The 19,339-nt window shown below is 42.5% G+C and overlaps 1 pseudogene across 1 annotated transcript; it reads left to right on the top strand.

The window, feature by feature from the left end:
• The first annotated feature begins 3,849 nt into the window (after positions 1 to 3,849).
• LOC308389405 (interferon-inducible GTPase 5-like) lies at positions 3,850 to 10,004 on the top strand (annotated as a pseudogene). Its single transcript, XR_013974739.1, has 4 exons — positions 3,850 to 5,147; positions 5,250 to 5,817; positions 6,611 to 6,710; positions 9,223 to 10,004. The product of XR_013974739.1 is annotated as an interferon-inducible GTPase 5-like (transcript).
• Positions 10,005 to 19,339: the final 9,335 nt, after the last annotated feature.

A 19,339-nucleotide genomic window follows, 5' to 3' on the forward strand; every position in this document is an offset into this window, starting at 1 on the left:
CACTCTGACGTCAGACTGTTTCGGGATGTCGTGTTTTTCTTGGAGTCGTGTTCGTGTTGGACCTCGCCGCCGTCGGCACCGCCTCGTCATCATTTCGTTTGTTTTTAATGTTTGTTTTTATTTGTTGTAAACACACCCACCTGTCCAGGTGAGACTCCTCAGGAGGAAATGTGAAGCTCAAACACTTTGGCTGCTGACTCCGCCCCCTCGGCCGGGCTGAGAGCACAGACTTCCTGTCTGACTGACTTTTACTGCACTTATGATTGTTTTTTGTATCAGCTGATACTGTTTGACCTTTGACCTGGCGGCCTGTGTGTGTGTGTGTGAGAGACTCTGAGCTGAAGTAGAGACTCTGTATCATCACTGTAGAGCTTTTATATATTTGTAATATTCAAAATAGATTTATGAATACCAGAATGCACCAATAGGAGTGCAACTTTCTCGCCCTCATCCCCTGCTATTGGTCCAGGAGGAAGAACAAGAGGGGGGCGGGGCTAGCTGTACTGAATGTAATTGATTCCACTTCCTGTTTCTCACTTCCTCCTGAGAGAAAACTTTTTGTATGAATATTCACCACAAAGACACGAATAATGAATAAAATAGATCATCAGTAGAAAATAAACCTGTTTGTTTTTATTCAAACTTTATTATTATAAAAACCACTGACATCACTTCCTCCTTTCAAACAGAGTCGTAGCTTCCTACCTGAAGCCACAGCGGCTCAGAGCTGCGTGTGCGTGGGTGTGGGGGGGCAGAGGGCCCGAGCCGGCCCCTCTCAGCCGTACGGCACGTGGTCAATGCTAAACCCGCACCTGTGTGAGACGTGCACACTCACAGCCATAAGTTCAGTCCCACAGCAGAGAAACTGAAAAGATTCGACCTGTAGCTTTTGCAGATGGAGCTCTCCTCGGTTTTTGATGGGTGATTACTGCAGAGGTGGACTGGATTTAATGATTTGACCTCAATAAATGACACTTTCAAAGTCACCTGGATAAATATTGACTCTGAGATGCAAACCCCTTCATGGAGTTTGATTCCACATTAGGAATTTTCATCTGTCTGTGATTTTCTTTTGCTCTGCAAATACAACAGTAACAAATTCCCCTAAAAAGATATTTTCATAAACAGCTGCTGCTGGTCTGTAAACATGACTGTGTTGCACACAAACGTTTGATGTGGAATAACAGCTCCATTCTTTATAAAAACAAATCCATTATTTCCAGAACTGGTGCAATAAAACTCTCGCAGTACGCCAACTGTCTCATGAAGGAGGGTGCTGAATTCTGATGTGACTATAACGCTCCTGTTTTCTCTGTAAACAGGAAACCAGCTTCTTCCTGCTCAGGTCTGGATTTGGTAATCCTTGTTAGGATCACAGCGTCACGTTTAGTGTCTGATCATATTCACTCTCATCGTGTTGTTTGGTTCCACTGATACTGACCATCATTATTCTCACTTTTATGTCATAAACCTGTTGAATATGTTCATGAGTCCAAGATCTCCAGTCAGAAGTTCATGACATTTTCTCAATAATGGACAAGAAGAAGAAAAAAAACCCTAAAAACGTTTCATTTATTTAAACATTTCAATATATTCTTGTGTGTTGGAGCGATTTGATGGTGTTCTTGTCAACCTGATGTTTTGTTGCACTTAATGGAAAAATAAATAAAAGTCAAACCTGAGTGTGTAACTGTAGGGGGCGCAGTCGAGCTCTGGTACTGATTGATCTGAGAGGTTTAATCAGAAGTCTGAATGACCCTTTGCAGCTCTCAGTCTGTAAAGTTCATATTTAGCTTCGTACATCTGCTCTCTGCCAGTGTGCTGGCGCTCACACCACACACATTATTAAATCCGTTATCAGGGAGCACGTTTACCCTGTAAAGGTCTGAATGCAGTAAACTGTTAGCTTCCTGTAGTAGTATTAGGAGTATCAGTAGTTACAGGTGTGAGTGTTGCAGTAACTCAAGTTTGTTTCTCATCTTTTCCAGATCACGTCCTCAAAGTTAAACTTGGTGTTTGTTTTATCCAATAAGATAAAATGATCTCAAACACACGTTCGTAAACCCGCCGTACATGTCTGCAGTCAGACTGCGCGCGCACACACGCTGTAGTATGTCTGCATTTGTCATTACACAGCATTTCATTACTCCTTCGTTAACTTGAGTGAATGTGAGGACAGCAACACTCACAGTTTGATGTAAACACGGTGACGCTGTGATCTCAGAGTAATCATTTACATAATCCTTCCTCCGCTGTGCTGTGAAGCTCTCAGCCGAGCAGGGAGATTCAGATTGTGTGGATTTATACTGCTTCATTAAATTAAACATCAGATTAAACATCAAGTTCCCTCCATAAACCAGTGAGGTCCTTTAAAAGCATCGCTCACATATTCTGTTCAGTGATTTAGAGAATAAAAGCTCAGAGTCACTGGGTTTCATAAAGAGGAAGCTGAACATGTGAAGCTCTCCTTCAGAATAAAAGACACGTGCAGCAGGCTGGATGCTGAGCTTTATTGAAAGAACACAGGGGTCACAAACACCTTACAGTCAGGCAGTCACATGATTCATGAACGCCATCATTGAGTTACAGTCTGCTTTCACAGAGACTTCTGGACATCTTCAGACAGTAAATGAGGTGGAGGGTCTGGGGGTGTGAGTGAGGTGCAGCTGTCTGAAAACACACGCTTCATCGATATAGTGTGATGTCATCTGTGATCCTGCACAAAGCTTCCTTAATGGTGACTGACAGATGTCAGTGCTGAGGTTCGCAGGACTCACCTGAGACCAGGTGACACCAGACTGTCAATGAAGAGAGTCAGTGTGGACCTCAGACTCAGCCTCTGTTTCCCTGGGTGTTTGTCCCACTGCTTCCTGCCTGTGGAGGCTGAGGGCTGTTAGTAATGCAGAACTCTGAAGCGCTGAAACGTTCATCGCAGCTGTGACACTCTGAGAATTGCTCGGTCCATCACAGCGAAAGATGTATTTGAGACCACCCATCAAACACCCAACCTCATAGAGTGAGTGTATGATGATCTCTCTTGTACTGCGCTCAGACTTTGGTTGATCAAAAATTCTTGTAAACACAAAGGCTCCATCTGTCCAATAGCAAACGTCCCTTTCAATCAGTTCTAGGATGTTATATTCTCTCTTTCTGTCTGTGCATGTGCGACATGGGGAGAGATAATAATAATAATAATAATGGATTGGATTTATATAGCGCTTTTCTAGGCACCCAAAGCGCTTTACAATACCACTATTCATTCACTCTCACATTCTTATACTGGTGGAGGCAGCTACAGTTGTAGCCACAGCTGACCTGGGGCAGACTGACAGAAGCGAGGCTGCCATATCGCGCCATCGGCCCCTCTGGCCAACACCAGTAGGCAAGTAGGGTAAAGTGTCTTGCCCAAGGACACAACGGCCAGGACAGAGAGCCCAGGGATCAAACCAGCGACCTTCCGGTTACAGATGCGATTCCCAACCCCCTGAGCCACGGTCGCCCGATAAGAGTAGATGAGGAGGAAGTTATTCTTTGTATATTTTCATAGACTGCTCAACTTTTGCAGAACTAAACGTTCTGCATGATCAGGTTTTATGGGCACAGAGAAAATCATCCTCGTCCCTTCGTACACTTTATCCTCGTAAACACTCTTTTTTAACATCCTCAGGCTTGTCGCCTTCAAGGACTTTATAAAGTGTGTTTGGGTCCTGTTGTTGTGGGATGGTTACAGCCAGAGTGTAATGCTTGTCTTGTATATGGTATCTGCCAAAGGGAAAGAAAACAAACATCTCAGATGATTTCAGACAGAGTGTGGGTATATTAATAAATCTGTTCTCTGTGACATTTACAGTTAATTCAGTACTTCAGTCTGAATTTAGACATGTTTATCGAGCTCGTTAGGGTTGGACATTTACCACTTTGATCTAAGTTAAACTGTAGCAAAATCACTTTATTCTATTTATGTATTTAAGAGTCAGTGAACATTATGTAGCACTTCATCATGTAGAAGTCGCTCTTTGGTGAGGAAAGAGCCTGACTCTAGAAATAGCTGGGCTCATCTCAACACACATCTCAGGCTCTGGAACCAGTCTCCTGAAAGGAATACTTTGTGGACCTCCTTAATCCCAATGACGCGTCTTCTTCAGAGGACCCAGAGTTCGGGGATGAGGGGGACAGCTCGACCATCACTGAGGACGAGGTCAGTAAGGCAGTTAAGAATCTCCTTGGTGGCAGCACCACCTGTGGATGTGATAGGGCTGTCCTGGCTGACACATCTCTACTGCATATCTGAGGCAGGGCCTCTGGATTGGCAGACCAGGGTGGTGGTTCCCATCTTCAAGAAGGTAGACCGGAGGGTGTCCTTCAACTATTGGGGATCACACTCCTCAGCTTCCCCAGGAAGGTCTACACCAAGGTGCCAGAGAGGAGAGTTCGTCCGTTAGTCGAACTCAGAGAGGGGAGGAGCAACGCAGTGTTTGTCCTGGTCACTGAACCAACTCCACAGCCAGACTGGTTCCAGCTGCCAGCAGGACATACCGCATGAGGCAGGGCAGCAACTTCATCTGCACCATTTAAAACAACACATTTTATTTACATTTATGATCCGCTTTAATGCAATAAATCAGTGCACGCCATAAACAGCTGACCAGAGTCAGAGTCTGTCAGTTCAGGATGTTCCAGATGTTGCAGCAGCAGAGAAGAACGTGGACGGAAAGAGACGCCTGCAGGAACATCTGGACCAGATGACCAAACTAGCAGCTGAAGAGGAGCTTTGTGATGCTGAGCGCTTCAGTGATGTTATTGAATTTGATGTTCAGGAAGATGTGAAATACTGTGGGCTGCTGTGGGAGGGCAGTCCACCCATGGCTGCTCCTAATCCAGCTTACAGTGAGAGCCTCCAAGAAGTGAAGAACACCATCCTCTCTAAAGCTTCAAAGTCTCCTGGGATCACTCTCTCACAGCTCAGAACCAAAATTCGGGACCTGTGGAACGCCCTCCTCAGTTTCAAGAACACACCTGAAGTTGTATTGTACAGAAAACTGGAGGCCCTGGCGAGAAAGCAGACCTGGATCCTGATAAGAAGCATGAAGACCACTGAAAACCAGCTTTTTAACACAACTGAAAATGGAACGCTCTACGAGGCACCAGTAAGTTATCTTTATAAAGAAAATAAACTGAAGATATGAAATATTTACAAATTCTTCATTCTAACATAAAATTTGAATTTTCCTTATTTTTCTTTTGTTTAGGATCAGCACGGAGGAGCCAGAGGATTCAATGAATCAGAAGAAATTCCTGGACATAAAGAAGACCTGCAGCACAACGACACTGCTGCAGCAGCTGCAGAGATTCAACAACATTTAGAAAAACAAGATAATATTCCACTAAATATCGCCATCACAGGAGAATCTGGTTCTGGTAAATCCAGCTTTGTTAATTCCTTCAGAAGTGTGAGTGATGATGATGAGGGAGCTGCTCCTACTGGTGTGAAACAAATCACCTCAGAGGTCGCACCGTACCCCCATCCCAACTATTCCAATGTTACTTTGTGGGATCTTCCTGGAATCGGCACCACCAAGTTTCCAGCTAAGAAGTACCTGAAGCTTGTTGGATTCGAGAAGTTTGACTTTTTCATCATCATCTCAAACACTCGCTTCACAGAAAATGACGTGAAACTCGCTCAGGAGATTCAGAAGATGAAGAAAAAGTTCTACTTTGTTCGATCAAAGATCGACAATGATATAAATGCTGAGAGGAGAAAGAGAGACTTCAGTGCTGAGAGGACTCTGACAGAGATCAGAGACGACTGCGTTCACAGTGAGTGTCTCATCACAGCTGAGTGAGATCTGGATTCACTTTTTAAACATATCCTTGTTTTAAATTATTTAGTCTTTGTCTTGGTTCCCGGGTCAGTGACACAGTGTTTTGAGTCTGTATGAGTTCCTCTTGTATTTCTGGATTTATGTGTTCTGCATTGTTTAGTCTGCCTGCTTGGTATTATTTCCTAGTGCTCCCTTGTTCAGGTATCCAAGCTTCTAGTTTCCTGTCGTGGGTGTTTGTTCCCTTTGTGGTCGTGGTCTCCTCAGGTGTGTCCTTGTGTCTCCGTGTTCCCTCTCTTGTCTTGTTAGTACGTCTCTAGTCCTACTCTTTGTTTCTCCCTTTCCTGTTTCCATGTTCTTCTCTCTGTGTTTCATCCTTTGTCTACCCAGTCTGTCACGTGTCTCCATGTCTGTTCAGCCTCAGTCCCAGTGTCAAGCTCACGTGTCTTTGTCAGAGTCGGTGTGTTATTTCCTGTTTTATTTTGACAGTCTCATGTGTGTGCCCTCATGCGTGTTTACTTCCTGTATCATCAGTTAACTACTGTAGTTACTATTTCTCCCACTGTTCTTTGTCATGTTGTCATCATATCTGCCAGCTGTGAGCTCTGTTTGGAGAGTTCCCTGATTAATATTCTTAGGTTTCTGCTGTAGTTTATCTTGTGACCTGTAAATCCAGCATCAAAGCTTCTCTTGAGTCCTGCATATTGGATCCACGACTCTTCCTTCCACACAGGATCCTATGATATTATTTTATAAATCTAACCATGTCAACATGTTTCTCTATCACACAGGTCTACAAGGCATCGAGTCTCCACGGGTCTTCCTGATCTCGAGTTTTAAGCAGCACTGGTGTGATTTCTCTCTTTTACAAGAGACCTTAGAGACAATGGCGTGTCCAGCGGGGTGGCCTGGGGGGGCACAGGCCACCCCCCAAACCAGACTGGCCACCCCAGGTGCCACCCCAAAGGCAAAACAATAAAATTCAATCAAATATCAAATGTCCGATTATGTTTTCACGGTGACGCTCAGATATCCGAGTGTAAGTGAATGCAGCATCGCTTCTGCGCTATGCGCATCACGTTAGCAAAGGTAGGAGAGCCAAGCTCGAAAGACGGCACTGCAGGAAACAATTTTTCGGTGAAAGAAAATGAGGACAGAATAAATGTCCCGGTAAGTAATATCAAGTTTGTTGAGTTTAGTAAACTTCGGTGAAATTAGAATACCAAGGAAAAAAATAACACTTAAAGAATTATTGCAGCTGTGGAATATTTCAGACAGTATGCTACTGAGGGGAGCTAACATAAGAGTTATGAGTTATAAGATATAATCTAAGTCGTAACATTGCTGTATGGAGCTGCAGATTTGGTTGCAGGTTAACATAGCTGGACTGGCCATCGGGCATACCGGGCATATCCCCAGTGACTTATTTTTTATTTTTTTTGTAACGGCATGAACAATGAGAGGTGGTGGATTGGCCAGATGCAGGTCGATGTGTAGAAATAACTCCGTTGTTTGGTGGTGGCTATGACGGGGCTTCCGCAGAGGCAACAGGTGGATGAGGGAAGGGGAGGCAGGACGAGAGACCCGAAGCAGCCGCCAGTCCGAGTGTCAGGTGAACTGAACTTCAGGTAAGAAGTTATGACCTGCAGTCTATCTGGGTCAGATATGAACTAAGTTTAGGTGGAGTTTATTTTCATGTTGCTGACTTTTTACTGTCAGTTGCAATAACTCATACTGCGTTCTAGCCAGTTTGACGGAGTTTTTATACAGCTGGGTGGGTGCTATGATGTTACTGATAGTGAACTTTATTTTATTCATAAGGTTAGTTAGTAGAGTTGCCAACGGCTCCTTAAAAAAATGGAATGGTCCCTCATTCAGGGAAAATATTACGCGTTTCGTATTGAGCTGAGAAGAGACGCAGTTTGTCCCGGACTTTAGCTAGAATGGAAAAAAGACACAAAGCTGGATTTATTCTGTCTTTATGCTGCACAGCTGCCTCTTCTTCTCTCATTCTCTCCCCCTCCCTCTCCTGTTGCTACTTCAATCATGAAACTGATCAATGATCAGCTGATCGGCTTTTCTCTCTTGTTTGTTTATCGCCCACTTTGCGCCAGAAAGAGGAAACCAGCAGATATTGCGCTAAACAACAGCAGCACGTTTAAGCTTGATCAGCTGTTGTTAGAATGTATTTAATATTAATTTCTAGTATCAGCTGATGTTTGCTGGAGCCACAGCTGTAAAGCTGCTGGTCATGATGTCTGTTTAGATATGTGGTGAGAGGGAAACATGAAGATGAAACCAGGAGATGTCCTTACTGAACCATCAGAGCTGAACAGGTGATGGAGAAACAGGTTTACCTTTTAGGTGACATGAATGAGTTGAAGTTATGAACTGTTTCTGAGAGATAAATAACACCAGGATCCTTTTTTATGTAGCTGACAGCTGGTAACTGTGCAGGGGCGGGTCTAGCAAAGTTTTGCCAGGGGGCCAGGTAGGGCATTAACAGGGAAAGGTGGGCACAAAGAAATACTTTTCTTTCTTATTCTCATTTAAAATGTCTCGTTTTTATTAAATAATTATCTAAATCTTACAACCAAAGTTTTTATCTGACGTAAAATGTATAGAAATCATACATATACCAACAAGACTGTACATCACTGTCACAACAGGGTTTGTTTTCAGTCAAAGTCTTTATGGCTTTACTACCTGGTGGGTCGGTCTGTAGTAAAAATGCCCAATTTTTTTGTCCCAGTCCAGCCCTGCAGGTTAATACTGGCAGTGTCACCATGCCAGCTGACTGTATTTTATCATCAGCCAGTGTTGTTCTTTATCAATATTACCAAAGTTTACCATAAGGCAGCATAGAAAGTATTTACTTGCTTTCAGGTTTTATTCAAATGTTAGTCTTTTCATTTGTTTCCCCACTTTTTTCCTGTTTCAAAATCAAACACCAGTTTGTGAGAAGATTATCTTCTTTTTTTAACAGGCAGATAAAGTTTTGCATTGGCTAATTTGTCAATTGTTTGTTACAAATGTTCGTATTTTAATTTTCAAAAATGTTTTTGCCCAAAACATATGTGCACTATATGTCAGTAAAAATACTATGCAAATATTGCTGTCCTTGAATGCTGAGTAAGCACTGACAAAGCACTGATTGTATCTCTTGTACTTTATCAACGCAGTATCTAAAAACTTTGCACCGTAGTGGTTAAAATCTCATTCTAATAAGAGTTAAAAGTGCATTTGGTTATTAGGTTTATAGGATTATTGAATTATGGTTAAGGGTTGGTAGAATTTTTTTTTAAACATTATCTGCCAATTAAATCTGCCACCCTTCTCCAAATCTGTGCCCCTACCTGGCCCCCCCAACAAAAATTTTCTAGACACGCCACTGCTTAGAGAGAGAACTTCCTATGAAGAAGAGAGATGCTCTGCTGTTTGTCATGCTCAACATCAACCCAGAGATCACCAGGAAGAAGAAAAAAGCTTTTCAGTCCAAATTAAAATACTGGGCTACTCTGTCTGCAGCTGGAGCAGCTGTTCCAGTTCCTGGTCTCTCTGCTAATGTTGATGCTGCTGTGCTGGTTGGTGCTGTCAAACATTATGTTCATGCGTTTGGTCTCGATATCCCGTCTCTGAAGAGACTTTCTGTGAGCACAGGTGTGCCCTACACTGATTTGTGTGCTGTCATCACTTCACCACTGGCTGCAGCAGAAATAACTACAGAGCTCCTCTTGAAGGTGATGACCCAACTTGTAGGAGTTGTTAAATTGATTGCAGCAGAGGAAGTATCCAGATTGACTTTAACAGCTGGAATCCCAGCAGCAATGGGTCTCTCTTTCACCATAACCTACACAATTCTGAATGCTATCATAAGCTCGCTGATGATGCTCACAGGGTGTTTGCAAAGAGTCTTGGTCTGTAAAAATAAAAGGCAATGAAACTGATCAGTGTGTCCGAGGCCTCAGCAGGTCTCATTTCCTCTGATCAGAGCAGAAACAGAGTAACTTCTCCCAGCTTCACACACCGAAAGCTTCCTCTTCCTCACATCAATACAGGAACAAATGTGATCTTATTATACAGATATGAACTGTGTCAATATTATAAACTTTGTAAAATGTAGAAGAGCTACTGAATAGTGTTGTTTTTTGTCATTTTTCATGTAATGAGTTTGAATATTTCTTGATGTGGTGTCTTCATCAAAAATGTTTTATCTGATTTAATAAAATGATGAAACAGATTTTTTTGAATCTCCCAGCAAAATAAATTATTTTAATGCAGAGTGTTTGATGTAATGTGATAAGCAGACGTGTGTAGAACAGAAACTGCTCTGTGGTGTTTGTGAGCTGTTTACTGTAGAGTGTGATGAGTGTTCACTGCCCTCCAGTGGTCACGGTGAGGAACTACAACACAAACGATCCCTATGAACAATGTTTATTTGTCTAGTACAGGGGTCTCAAACTCGCGGCCCGAGGGCCATTTGCGGCCCACGTCACCTCTACTTGCGGCCCGCAAGAAATTTTTTTTTTTTAAATTATTACACGAAAAATGATTTAATACAAGGGCAGAGTGTTACAGGCATGGCCCTTTAAGACTGTAGCCTCATGGGCGGTGTAGTCCGTGCTGCAGGGAGAACGTGTGGGACCGCCCCTCCCGCTGTGTGAGCGAGGGAGGGAGAAAAAAGTTAAGTAGAAAAGTACGAGCTGTCTCGGAGCAGAAACGGGAGCTGGAAGCATGTAAATATAATAATAACCACTGCAGCCAAACAGAGTGCCTGACATATGCTGACAAGCCCAGTTGTAAGTAAGCTATTAAGACTCGACTGTACACCGTGTTCGTGTTTTCCTCTGAAACAATAAGTTCTGTTGGAGCAGTCTTTCAACGCCTCTCTCTGTCTCTCGCTAGCAAAGTCGACCCAGACAACAAAGTAAAGCTAGTTTTCAGCTACGAGCCGACACGAACCCGACGTATTCGCCAGAGGTCCCTTTAGTATGGTTCGGAGCCGCGGACCTGGCCGAGGTAAGCATGTTGAGGGGTTGGCTGTGTTAGTTCAGTGACAGATTTATTTGGAAAGAAAACAATTTTCACTTGCAGTCGAAAACTAATGTGCACACTTATGCCTGCATTTTTATTTTGTTATATACAAACAAAATTGTAGCAAAAGTGCTTCCACGTGTTTGGCCAGAAAGAGCTGTTTATTTGGTAGTTCAGTGAAACTACTGTACTATACTGCTGAGTGACTGTCTTCTGCTCGTCAGATACATTTCATTGCCATGTTGACCCTGTGCTAACTTGCATATGACAAATGAAACTGAAAGGCTTCAGATAGTTAAGAGTGAGAAAAATATTGCGTTCATGTTTGCAGTTTTGTCTTGCTACACAATATTTGGAATTAAATAAAACAAACAAAACACTACATTTTAGGAAATATTAGACGGTGTTTTCGTGTTTGTACTACTTGGACACTAAAGTGGTCCTCCAATGAGATGACGGTGCCAGAAGTGGCCCGAGGCTCATTTGAGTTTGAGACCCCCGGTCTAGTATTAATAAAATGTATTTTAGCATATTTCATAATATCCTCCTAAACTTGGGGGGGGGGATAAGTAAACCTGGTGAATCACTGAACTCTCAGCTTCATTAGAATGGATCATTATGGGTAAATGTAATATAGAGGTCTCCATTTACTCCATAACACAATGATTTATTTGGTACATGTATACAAATCTATAATTATAATCTAAAACTAAACTGAGCGACTTTCAGTGACTTGTTCTAAAAAAAATCAACCTACAGTCATTTTACAGTCATCAGAAATATGAGTCTTGGTTTTCCTGCAGAACATTTCAGACTGAGCAGCCAATCCCAGTCAGAGAGAAGTGGATGTGACAGAAACACAGCAGAGAGAAGGACAGAAGGTCAGAGCTCTCAATTCAAGGAGCAAACACACAAAACAAGACGGGAAGAAATTTCAGAGGTTGGAAATACAAAAAGCAAATGAAGGACAAGCTGGTAAAAGGTGGATGATGAAATGGATAAAATAAAATGAAATAAAATGCAGTTGGTGGTCCGAAATGATGAGAAACTGTGACTGCAGTTTTTAATCTAACAATTGCTTGTGATGCTGTGTGTATTAATAATAGCAAATTATATAGGAACAATTTGCAGGAAAATGGAAAGTTCCTCACTCAGACTTTTTAAAACTCTTCTAGTTTTAAAAAGTTTGAAACATCAAGAACCCTGAACAGTTTTTATTCTCCTGCTGCAGGTTTGGAGGATGTTGTTTTATTCTTGTCACACAGTGGTGACAATTATTGAATAGATTATATTAATGGACCAACAGGTTTGATTACAGGAGCAGAGTGGTGTGTTTAAATGAGTCCAGAGGCAGGGATGCAAATTTAAAGAACCAGCTGGCTTTAGTGAACCGAACCACAGATTTGACAACCACAGGTTTATGCTACTACACACAATTATGAAAAAAAAAATTACAAAAACATTTTAATACATAAAACTACCAGCATAAAGCCTTGGCCAAGTGTAAAAACTCCAAAACGCGTACAAAACACAACAGAAGTGCTCCAGGATGCTAGGGGGCAGTGTTGAGCATTTGTTACCTAGTGGCTACACAAGCCAGCAAGTACCAACGACCGGATTTGGTGTGTGGTAGTAACAGGTAAATGAACTTTTTTTTTTTTTAATTATTTGAATATATATGAGTGCTTGTGTATAAATACACAAACAATACACACATGCTTTCAGTTGTGTAATTTAAGTGATCTAGTAGCTCTGCTCTCTAAAAAGAGCCGGAAATCCCATCACTATTTGCTACTGGCTAAAATCTTCTGGTTCGTCGTGGTGTAAGTTGGAGCTATCATCATGTAAGGGCTCTTCTTTACCAGGTTTTCTCTTTACCCGTAAACCCTCTCTGTACACTGATAATCAGGTGGTTCTTAACACACTCAAGATCTGGTTTCAGTTTAGACGTCACTTTAATTTTGTAATGCCGTCTTCCTCGGGTCCTCTAAGCGACAACCATTTGTTTCCCGCTTCACTCTTGGACTCGACATTCTCAGTGTGGTGTGACAAGGGTATAAAACAGTTCAAACATTTATTTGTGGATGGTGTTTTCGATAGTTTTCCCAACTTGTCTTCTCGTTACGATCTCCCTATCACCCATTTGTTTCGCTATTTTCAAATTTGAAATTTTGTTGCCAAGTGTTTCCCAAATTTTCCCCTCTTTACCTCCAGAACAGCAGTGGGAAACTACGCTATCATTTATTCCTCGTCACAGAGGAACCATTTCAAAACTCTATGATACTATCCTGTCTTTTAGTAACCACTCAAGTGTCCATGGGAAGGAGAACTAGGAATTCAAATACAGGAGGAGTCTTGGAGACAGGCTATAGTGAGGGTACGATCTTCCACCTCCTGTGCTCGTCTTGGACTTATTCCATTTAAGGTCTTACACAGGGCGCATTTCTCTAAGTCTAGACTTTCTGACTTGTATTTGGAAGTGGAAAACAAATGTGATAAATGCCACGGCTCTCCTTGTCACCTTAGCCACATGTTTTTCTGTCCTGAGCTGGAAGCTTTCTGGACTGGATATGTTCCTATTATATCAGCTGTTCTTGGAGTAACTCTTCATCCCTGTCCTCTGATTGCTATGTTCAGGATTCCTGATCGCTCAGGAATCCTCAGCTTTTCTAAGTATGTTTACTCAGGAAAATGAAGAAAGGTTCATTGTATTTCAGTAAGTGCAAGTTCTGTGTTGTTTTCTTTTTCTAATAAAAAAATTGCAAAAAGAGCTTCTTCACTGTTCAGCTGAGATAAGGTTCACACTTCTGCTGCACGATGACAAAGTTAAACACTCGTTAACACAAGTTTGGCAAATTATTTTTGCAACTATTGACCTAAAAATGCAACCAAGGAGTTTTTTTTTTATAACCATTTAAATGATTTACAGAACAATCAGCTGTTCTGCATCAAATACGATGCCACACAAATGAGTTTCTAAGAGATGGAGGAGCCCATCATAGCCTGACACCTGCAGAGGATCAATGTTATACCCCGTATGTCCAACCGAGTGATTTATGACCCCAATAAAACGATTGATGACATAGGAAGTAATAAAGCAAATAATAAAACAGCAGTCACAAAAATATAATATTAATAATATTGTGATATTAATAATAAAGTTATGATATTTCATAACTCGTTAATTTTCAATAATTCCAAAAAATATGTGATCATGCAAAAGAACAACAAAATTTTTATCCAACTTTTGTTTTTTTATCCAAACAAAGTTTACTTTTGATGGCCACAAAAATGCCGTCTGTTTATGACGCGCCTGTGTGTTTGTGTGAAAATGTGTTAAACCACGGTGACGTCCTAGTTAAACTCGTGCTTTTGTAACAGTGAGTATGGCGAGAGACAGAGGCTGCATGCCCCAATGGAAAACTTTATTACATTTTATTTGCATTTGTTTAATCCGAACAGAATCAAAGTCACAAACTCTCATGATCTCAAACCCCCGAGCACAAGCTGACAGCGTCTCCCACCTAACCCCAAGCCTTAGCCAAGTTAACAGGGTTCTCCTGAAATCCCCCGTGTTCGTCCAAGCTCACAGCACTGACCCCCGTACCACAGCTTTCTAGGGTCTCCCCTCTACCCCCAAAACCTTATGCATGTTAACAGGGACCTCCCCTGAAAAACCCTTAGGCATCTTCACAGGATCCCTCTTCTCACATCCAGCGCTCGGGGTAAAATGACTCAGTCAGCTGGTTCAGGTGCAGCCGAGGGGAGGAGTCAGAGAAATCACCTGCCATCTCAGAGTCTGTTACTATGGTGACTGACTTGAGTTGAAGTTGGAGGACATTTCAATAACATCTTTGATGGATAAATGGCCACGTGGTTTACATCACAGAACAAACTCTGATCTCTCTGCTTTCATCTCACTGATATCTGGAGAGAGAAACATCCTGATGACAGAAGGTGAACAAATTAGTTCCTCAACCTAGAAAAACATCGCTGCACCATTAACACTGTTGTCAAGTTAAACATCAGTGTGGTTGTTACTGAGGACCGAAACAGCCAACTTCTGATCCAACAAACAACTTTACAGATCCAGTTTCTCACAGACAGATTCCGTCCTGACCTCCATTCCTACAAAGACCTTAAATAATAGTTATGTGATCGAACTATCGCAGGTGCTGAGCACTATTAATCTTCTCAAAAATAACAAATCAGCAGGAATGGACGGTCTAACTGAAGAGTTTTCTAAGGTTTTTGCTGCTGAGCTGGGCCTATTTTTGAGCAAAGTCTTGATGAGGGAAGTCTTCCCCCCACTATGACTCAGGGCCCGCCCACTCTCATTCCCAAACCCAATAAAGACAGTTTACTTCCAGATAATTGGCGCCTATTTGCCTGCTCAATAAGGATTATAAGACTTTAGCTCTAATTTCAGCAAAGAGGCTCAAAACGGATTTCCCTCATAATGAACACAATCAGGTTTTATGGCTAACAGACAAATAACCCACAGTATCAGGTCAGTGCTGGACGTTTTAGACTGCTGTCAACTTTTTGATGACAGTGGATTCATGTTATTTGTAGATCTTTATAAACACCAGTTCATTTTACAGTCCTTACATAAACTTGGCTTTTGTTCATCCACAGAGACTCTACAGAAACAGCTCAGTGACACTAACGGTGTCAGACAAGGATGGCCTGCTTCTCTGTACCTCTTTTTACCATTCGTCCAACTCTTAGCAGACCACATCAGATCTCATATGTGTCTCACTGCTGGACAGAAATCTGATCATCACTCAGCTGCCTGATGGTCCTGTTTTACTGATGAATGAATGACTTACATCTGAATATTAACGACCGTGAACTTATGGAAGGAATGTTCCAGTACAGCTATTTGTAATATACAAGTTAAATGATGTTGAATAATAATTACGAAGGATCAGCAAAGAAGGACATCCTTAAATCTGGAACCTATCCTCAGAGAGATCTCTCCTTAAGAGGAAGAGTTCTGCTCACCAAAGCAGAGGCAATCTCACCATGAACAATAGCAGCTCTGTGTCTGCATGTGGAGAAAAAACTGTAATGATGCTCTTTACCTTCCTGTGGAGAAATAAGACTCGTTATGTAGGGAAACCTGTTCTCACGAGTGTATATGCTAAAGGTGATCTAAACTGTACACATTTAACACATTTAAGATTTAAATATAACACATTAATTCAAACAGTACATTCAATGTGTTCATCACAAAACCGAAAAGCAATGAAAACTGTAGGAGCCTGCATGAGGTTCGAGCTCGCGCTGTAGTCTCTTATCGCCCCCTAGTGGTTAAACAATCCTGCTGTACTTCTACTGCACTTTGTAGATGATTAATTTAATTTTACTTATTTATCCTTAATGTTTCTTTTTCTCTCTTCTTCTCCACTAAAACAATTACAACATTCATGAGTCTCACTAAATATGGTAAAACTTGTGAACAAGATGTAAAAAAAAAGACTCAGACTTGAAGTTAACTCTGGAAGAGAGGAAAAGAAGAGAAAGTCAAAATCAGAGGACACCGGGCCACCCTCCAAAATAAAAGTATATCTCAGCAGGTTGAAATCAAGAAATAATAAGAACCAGTAAATAAAACTGAAAGATAAAAATGGAAAATAAAATAGAAGACTAAATAAAAATAAAATATATACAAAATGAACAAAAGTGGCGAAAATTCACACTCGAACAAGTAAATAAAAATAAACAGACTAAAAATGAAAAGATATCTTAATTAGATATGACTAATTAAGTCAAAAATATGCAAAAGTAAATTAATTGAATAAGAAAAATAGAAAACATAAAATTAGAACAGTAAAAAAAAACCCAATTAAAATAAAAAATGGCAAATGAAATAGAACTAAAACATGAAATGAATAAAATAAAGATCCACAGTAGAGACCACAGTGGAATATAAATAAAGGAGCGTTCAGAAAGAAGCGGGATTTTCTGCGCAGCCGTACAGCGTTGCGCTCTGTGACGTGTAGTAGCGTGAGTGCGCCACAGGGTGGAGCTGTTCCCACACGGTGTGAGCGTGTCTGATGGACTTCCGGTGTTCGTGTGAAGCCGTGAGCTCAGGTTTCCTTTCAGAATAAAAGCACACACAAAGAGAGAAAACTGGGGTGCAGGACCACAGGTGTGACCCGCCCCTCCTCCCTCCACAGGTATAACGAGATAAACTGATGACAAGCGCAGTGACGTCAGACTGAAGCACGCTGACGTGTTTATGAAAGTTTCAGGCATAAAAACGTCACAGCGCGTGCGCCACTGCGGCTCCGTTGCTTTGATCCTTCAAACCTGTAAGTAAAATCAGAGAGTGCGCAGGCGCAGCGAGAGGATTCCCTGCTGCTCACCACGTGAGGTCGTTTCAGGAGAAAACCTGCGTTAAACTCATTACAAACAGGACGGCGAGTATTTACAAATTTTAAATAAATAAAATCAGTCTTTCAAACAGCAGCTCAGGATCTTCATTGATTATGAACACAAACATTCAGATCACAAAAGAATCGATTTAAATAAAAAACAATAAAAAAAATCATCCTGAAGAAATTCTATCCTCACTCTTGCCTTCCTTTAGGGGGCGCCACAGTCCTGCTGCTCGGTGCAGATTAGCATCAGCTGGTTCAGTCCCACCTGATGGCCTCAGAAAGGTGCTTCATCACCAGCGTGTGACACAGAAACATCTCGTGATGGTGAAACCGTGAGCTCTCTCCAGACCTTCAAACTTTATTTAAAACATGCTGAAGCTTCCAGTGAGACTGTCGGGCCACAGTTCATCATCATTTCATTGTAAACCATCAGGTGCTCCTCACAATAGAATAGAATAGAATAGAATGCCTTTATTGTCACTATACAGCTGTACAATGAGATACAGAGCATCTCCTACTCAGTGAAAACATGCTGGGGGGGCACAGTTCTGCAGGACTACATGGATAGTATTAACAGAGGGAAAAGATATATATATATAAAATGTACAAATATACAGGCCAGTTTAAAAAAAAAGTGTGTGTGTGGGGAGGGGCTGTGTTATCGGTGCATGTGTGAGTTCAGGGTGGTTGTAGCTTTGGGGAAGAAACTGTTTTTGAGTCTGTGGGTCTTTGTGCTGATGCACCTACTCCTGAGGACACCAAGGAACCGGAAGGTGGGGACCCTCTCCACACACTCCCCCTTGATGTAAAGGGGGGCCAAGTCGGTGCTGTGCCTCCTGAAGTCAACAATGAGCTCTTTGGTTTTCTTAGTGTTCAGTGTCAGGTTGTTTTCTGAACACCAGGCTGCCAGCTTCGGGACTTCCTCTCTGTAGTCTGCCTCGTCTCCCTTTGAGATGAGTCCGACTACCGTGGTGTCATCAGCAAACTTGATGATGAGAGTGTTGTTGTGGGTCGAGCTGCAGTCGTGGGTGTAGAGAGAATACAAGAGGGGGCTCAGCACACAGCTCTGTGGGGAGCCGGTGCTCAGTATGCGGGTGGAGGAGAGATGAGGGCCGAGTCTTACAGTCTGGGGCCGGTTTGTAAGAAAGTCCTTTATCCAGGCACATGTGAGAGGAGGGAGGCCAAGAGTGACCAGTTTGGTGATGAGGATGTCCGGGATGATTGAAGGCTGAGCTGTAGTCCACGAAGAGCATTCGGACGTAGCTCTGCCGCTGCTCTAGGTGACTCAGCACAGTGTGGAGGGCTGTGGCGATGGCGTCTTCTGTGGATCTGTTTGCGCGGTATGCAAACTGGCGGGGGTCGAATTCTGGGGGGAGGTAATCCTTGATGTGCTGAAGGACTAGTCTCTCAAAGCATTTCATGATTACCGGTGTGAGGGCCACAGGGCGGTAATCATTCAGGCTGGAGATGGGAGACGTCTTTGGCACTGGGATGATTGTGGCTGATTTTAGACAGGATGGGATGGCTGCCTGATCCAGTGAGAGGTTGAAGATTCTGGTGAAGATGACGGTAAGCTGGTGGCCACACGCTTTTAGCACCTTCTCCGTCTGGACCGGCCGCCTTCCTGGGGTTCACTGCTAGAAGCACACGTCTGACATCGTGCTCTGTTACAGTGAGTGGAGCGGTGCAGGAACCAGGTGAGGGTGAGGATGGGAGCAGGGCTGAAGCAGATGAGTGTTGCTGTTGTGATGTTTCAAAGCGGGCGAAGAAGCTGTTTATTTCCTCTGCCAGCTGCACACTCAGATTTTCTGCTTTCACAGCCTCTGTGGTTGATGATGTCTTGCATTCCCTGCCACACCTCCTGTGTGTTGTTGCTGGACAGCTGGGACTCGATGTTTCTTTTGAGGTCTGTCTTGGCTTTTTTAATCCCCCTTTTCAGGTCAGCTCGAGCAGCCCTGTACAGAGCTCTGTCACCTGACCTGAAGGCGGCATCGCGGGCTTTGAGGAGTGAGCGGACCTCGCTGGTCATCCAGGGTTTTTGGTTTGGGAAAACCTGAATGCTTTTGTCCACAGTCACGTTTGCAGTAGAGAACTTGA

Source organism: Rhamphochromis sp. 'chilingali', assembly GCF_963969265.1.
Source record: "Rhamphochromis sp. 'chilingali' genome assembly, chromosome: 21".
Classification (NCBI taxonomy): Eukaryota; Metazoa; Chordata; class Actinopteri; order Cichliformes; family Cichlidae; genus Rhamphochromis; species Rhamphochromis sp. 'chilingali'.